This window comes from Triturus cristatus, chromosome 6 (assembly GCF_964204655.1).
Source record: "Triturus cristatus chromosome 6, aTriCri1.1, whole genome shotgun sequence".
Taxonomy (NCBI): domain Eukaryota; kingdom Metazoa; phylum Chordata; class Amphibia; order Caudata; family Salamandridae; genus Triturus; species Triturus cristatus.
In genome coordinates, this window is record NC_140589.1 from 1,423,545,927 (window position 1) to 1,423,552,025 (window position 6,099).

Here is a 6,099-nt window from a genome sequence, read left to right on the forward strand (position 1 = left end):
AACTGACCAATTAATCTTAAAAGCTCATCATTGGATTAATAAACACACGGAGGGGTGGTCAGAAGCATATACCACCTTATTAATGGCGAGAAGGGTGGGTTAGGTGAGAAGTTAAGACAAAACAATCAGGGGGGATTGTGTTGTACTAAACTTTTGACCTTAGGCTTTTTTTATAAACCTGCAATCGAAACTCCTTGTGGAAAGGGATATAGGGACTCTGTAAGTCACCCACAGTTAATAAACTACCAACTACCACCAAGGCGAATATCCAACCTTTTGCCAACCAGCAATAATTATTTTGCATTGGCTAATTTGGAAGCCTGCGATTGACAGGTGATGAAGGGGGCCCCCTAATTATTACACCAAGTAGTGACAGCTAGTACCCTACACAAATCAATCAGGAAAACAAATTAATGTGAGAAAAAGCATTTTGATTCCTAACTGATTTTATTTTATTGTGATAATTGATTGGATCGTTTTCTGTTTAGCTATACCTGCTTTTTAATAATAAGATCTAATTATCTGTATATATATGTTTTTTGCTTTTCTGGTTGTTGTACATACCGAATAAAGCTTGCTGAACCAAACCGAATCATTTTCGATGATTGTATGGAACATCGCAGGGTTAGGCTCAAAGATGTCTGATCATGGATTCAGTATATAACTTCCTTTGATGTAATTTGCCTACAAGAAACCCGGGAACTAGACCCCACTTATATGGACGGTTATTGCACCTTCCATACCCAGCTATACAGTCAAAATCAGGTCGAGCGAAAGGCGGCTTCATTACATCAATAAAAAATACCCTTAAATTCCAAGTCTTGTCTAAATGCAAAGATAGCCCATACTTTAACATATTACACATATCAGGCCTGGGGGGCCAATAAAATACTTCAAATAAATTATTACAATAACAACTTTGGGGGTGAGATGGCAAAAGTAGTAGACCGTTTTGAAGGGAAATTAAATGTAGCATTTAAAAACTGTAAAATGTTACCTGGTATTTTATGGGTTGGTTATTTTGAATGTGCACTGCTGTCCCGTGGCAACAAAAACGAATTGTGGATTATCTGATGAGGATGGAGAAGGCATCATGCACTTCACCCACAACTCGCATGGTGAAGCTCTCAATAGACTCCTTTTTAGAAAAAAACGTAGACATAATGAACCCCATTACCGAGTCCACAGGTCTGCTACAGAATACGTTTGGTTCCAATGTTTCAGGGTTTTGTAATTGCTTCGGTATCCTTCAAAAAGTCTATTACTGACCTAAAAGTAACCTTCACTGCGTTTAGTGACCATGCGGCTATATCTTGCCACCTGGTTTGGGAAGGGATACATGTTCAAAAAACAAAACATATAAAACCACTTATAACTAGGAAAAAGTTTATTGTTTTAAAATGGGGTGAAATTGATAAGGAGAAACTCGTCCTCTCGGTAGACGTACATAAATATAACAAAATCATGACGTGTCTCGAAACGATTGATAATCCAACCAAAGTTGTGACTGCTTTTGAGTCAATACTGTGTGAGGTAAAAAATACCCTAACAAAAAATGGTGTAGGCGTCAAACTATCCGCCCCACGGTGGTTTGATCGAAATTGTACTAGAGCGCTCTTAAACCTACACAGGACCCTTAGGAGTGAACCAAGAGATGGGAAACAGGTCAACCTTTCACGCACACTTTACAAAGATGCTACGTGGGCCAGATTACATGCACTGAAGGAGGAAACCTGGGAACAAGTCCAGCAGGCTTCCACCTTAAAAAATTCCAGGGAATTTTGGAAGGTAATCAATGCCCCATTTCTGAAAGCATCTCTAGACCTTAACCTAGATAGCCATCTGGACGAAGAATCATGGGTGGCCCATTATTCCAAAATATTTGATCATGGGAGTGAAGGAAGACATTTGCCCATGAATAACAATGGCCCCAATCTAACTTCTGTTCTTACCTTTAATCTTTTAGTGATAAGAGAAGCCCTCTCCCAATGCACAAATAACAAGGCCCAGGCCCAGATGGCATCCCAATAGACTACTTTACTGAGGTCCCGGACCTTTGGGCCCTATTTTAAACAATGCTTTGAATGTGGTAGCTATGGTGGTCCACTGGAATCATGGTCAGAATCCATTATAATCCTGATATTTAAGAAGGGGGAGAATTCGAAGTAACATGTTTAAACCTTAAGATTTATATCCAACATTTTCGTAATATATTGAATTTTAGAAATCTATCTTATTAAATTATTTTGTACTCAATATGGATGTTTGATAGGCTACTGTAATAATTCTATGCTCTACTATCTGTTGCCTTTCCTTTTTAAAGATATATTTGAAATGAAATGAAACATCTCTTGCAAAACTCCAAATGTACTGTATCTAGGTATATCTCTTTTTCTTTGTCATTACATATTCAAATGAATTCTGATTCTTGATTGTAATTGTTATGGATCTGCTCAATAAAAAAAACAACAACAAAAAACACAGTCACTCTACGCCATCCATTGCAGTCTGGATCACTACAAGAGTGTTTCTTTTCCATCATGTGGCTGGCCATGCTGACTGCTGTCTACTGCTACTGAATGCACATTTTGTCCCTCAAGGAACTGTTCCACACCTGTGGTTCGAGAACTTCAACTGCATCTCTCATCCCACAGAGCTTGACAAGATCTCTACGCTGCCAACATTACAGCTTATCCTGTGCCCGATGATATAGTTTGGTGTAAGGAATATAAACATGAATGTTGTCCCTAAAGGAAAAAGCACCAGAAAATGGCTCAATGTCAAGAACTACCCCTGTTGTAGATTCCAAATATATTTTGCCCGGTTTCTCCTTCACTATCTATTGAAATTGCTGGGCAACCATTTGCTTTGTGAAAACCCAACATGGGCGCCTTGACTCACATTACTAATTCAACGCTCTACTCTTCTTCTCCATTTCATGCAATCAGTCATGCCTCATTGCACCTGCGCTAATCTCATGTGGTGCGCTTCAACTGAATTTGTTGCCTTAAGAGTAGCGTCTCATCTTTGCGCCTGCTCCCCTGACAGGAAAAACTAGTCCGAAACTCCTCCTTTTAAGGTCCTGCCTACTAGATAGGCTGGTGCGCACACCCGAGGAGTTTCCTCATGGCATTTGTTTATTTTTGGGTTTTGCTTCAAAAGAAAATTCGAGAATGTCATTTCCTGAGAGGCTTCTCCTAAGGAAACAAACTTGTAATTTCATTTGAACCTGCAGCAGTCAGGTCAGCAAAGAGTTTTTTCCCAGATAACCGAGTAAGGGTTTTCTTGAATTACAGTGACAGAAAGCATTGCCTACAAGGAAGAAACTAACAGAGAGTTATACTCCTTTCCTAAACGAGTTGTCCCGATTATTCTGAATTCCACTGGCGGAACTTATTAAAATAGACTCCATAAGAGGATTGAAGTAAAAGTTTGACACTTAACTCATCAACTGCATAGGAGAGGGAAAAGTTCTTGAAGGTTTCTATGACAGACGAGTCAAATTGCATTACTATTCCTGTATATGTAAAATCAGTTGTGATATTGTAGTTTAACAGAAGTATTTGTATGCCAACTGTCATGTTTATTAATGTTATTGTTTTCAGGTGCTTGTGAATTCAAGTAACTCCCCCAAATGAAAACTTGCAGGAAGAGAACTGAGAGGTGAAATCAGAAGGCAGCACCAGGAACCTTAAGGCACTCTCTCTTCTTTCTCTGCCACTCCCCTTAACCCTACTGAATACTAGCAATAGGAAGTCTGAAAGGTTTCTAGCGTGAATATATATTGGAAGGCTTTGGAAAAGCTATTCTGCTCCTGTGGAACCAATTGGCACCAGATACATTTTCTTGACAGATTGAAGCACCAACCAAGATTCCAAATGAGCAGAATGGCTGGAGGTTATGTCTTAAAGTGGTTAGCTGTCATTTTAGGAAATATGCAAAGCCAGTTGAATTTTGCAATAGAAGAAAACAAGAGTTTATGAGAGAAAATAAAAAGGTCCCATCAAGAATCCCAACATTTACTCCAGAGAACAGATTAACTATTGGCAGGGCATTCTATCATTCCTAAAAAGAATACAACAGGTGTTCCCATCACTTCCACCTCAGAACTGTCCACTCAGATTATTTGCGCAATTTCTCCAATAGTTCCATTAGCCATGCTAGAGAGATTTAATGGGTATCCTCACAAGGCACAGATTTTCCTTATCCAATTTTCTTTACGTTTTGTATGTCAACCAGTACTTTTTGTGGAAAGTCAATCATGAGTGTCATTCATTTTGTCTTATCTGACAGGTAATACTGCCGCCTGGTCAATGCCTATGGTAACTCGCAACAAACTCATTCTATACAACTTCGAGTGACTTCAGACATAATTCCTACAAATCTTCCACAGAAGAGCTGTGACTCAAGCTTTAGACAATGAACCCTTAGACCTCAAGCAAGGAAACAAAAACTAAGGGCCTGATTACGAGCTTGGTGGGCAGGGTTACTCCATCACCAATGTGACAGGTAGATTATCTGCCAAATCACAATTCCATGTTATCCTATAGAACTTGTTGGACTGGATAATCTCTTATCTGGTTCAATTCAACAAATTGGTGGCCGAAACCAATTGGCCAGAATCTAAAAGAGTGGCCATGTTCAATAGAGGATTGAAAGATGAATTGAAAGTCTCTTTAACACAGATACCCAACCGGCACACAGAAGTTGCGTGACTCATTGATTTGGTCTTTCAAATGGATCAAAGACTGTGTGAACGTAAAACAGAAAGAAAAAGATAATTTCACTACGTCCCTCCACATTTTGAGGTAGATCATAAGTCAACAAACCATTTGATCTTAACCTGGGAGAAGAGCCAATGCAGATAGACTGCAAAGATAGCCCATACTTTAACATATTACACATATCAGGCCTGGGGGGCCAATAAAATACTTCAAATAAATTATTACAATAACAACTTTGGGGGTGAGATGGCAAAAGTAGTAGACCGTTTTGAAGGGAAATTAAATGTAGCATTTAAAAACTGTAAAATGTTACCTGGTATTTTATGGGTTGGTTATTTTGAATGTGCACTGCTGTCCCGTGGCAACAAAAACGAATTGTGGATTATCTGATGAGGATGGAGAAGGCATCATGCACTTCACCCACAACTCGCATGGTGAAGCTCTCAATAGACTCCTTTTTAGAAAAAAACGTAGACATAATGAACCCCATTACCGAGTCCACAGGTCTGCTACAGAATACGTTTGGTTCCAATGTTTCAGGGTTTTGTAATTGCTTCGGTATCCTTCAAAAAGTCTATTACTGACCTAAAAGTAACCTTCACTGCGTTTAGTGACCATGCGGCTATATCTTGCCACCTGGTTTGGGAAGGGATACATGTTCAAAAAACAAAACATATAAAACCACTTATAACTAGGAAAAAGTTTATTGTTTTAAAATGGGGTGAAATTGATAAGGAGAAACTCGTCCTCTCGGTAGACGTACATAAATATAACAAAATCATGACGTGTCTCGAAACGATTGATAATCCAACCAAAGTTGTGACTGCTTTTGAGTCAATACTGTGTGAGGTAAAAAATACCCTAACAAAAAATGGTGTAGGCGTCAAACTATCCGCCCCACGGTGGTTTGATCGAAATTGTACTAGAGCGCTCTTAAACCTACACAGGACCCTTAGGAGTGAACCAAGAGATGGGAAACAGGTCAACCTTTCACGCACACTTTACAAAGATGCTACGTGGGCCAGATTACATGCACTGAAGGAGGAAACCTGGGAACAAGTCCAGCAGGCTTCCACCTTAAAAAATTCCAGGGAATTTTGGAAGGTAATCAATGCCCCATTTCTGAAAGCATCTCTAGACCTTAACCTAGATAGCCATCTGGACGAAGAATCATGGGTGGCCCATTATTCCAAAATATTTGATCATGGGAGTGAAGGAAGACATTTGCCCATGAATAACAATGGCCCCAATCTAACTTCTGTTCTTACCTTTAATCTTTTAGTGATAAGAGAAGCCCTCTCCCAATGCACAAATAACAAGGCCCAGGCCCAGATGGCATCCCAATAGACTACTTTACTGAGGTCCCGGACCTTTG

At 39.5% G+C, this 6,099-nt stretch overlaps 1 long non-coding RNA gene across 1 annotated transcript in view; it reads left to right on the forward strand.

The window, feature by feature from the left end:
* Window positions 1-4,792, forward strand: part of LOC146821487 (uncharacterized) — a 54,112-nt gene extending 49,320 nt beyond the window's left edge. Inside the window, exon 3 of the long non-coding RNA XR_014962725.1 lies at window positions 4,294-4,792. This is a non-coding gene — a long non-coding RNA (uncharacterized LOC146821487). The remainder of the gene's footprint in view (window positions 1-4,293) is intronic.
* Window positions 4,793-6,099: the final 1,307 nt, after the last annotated feature.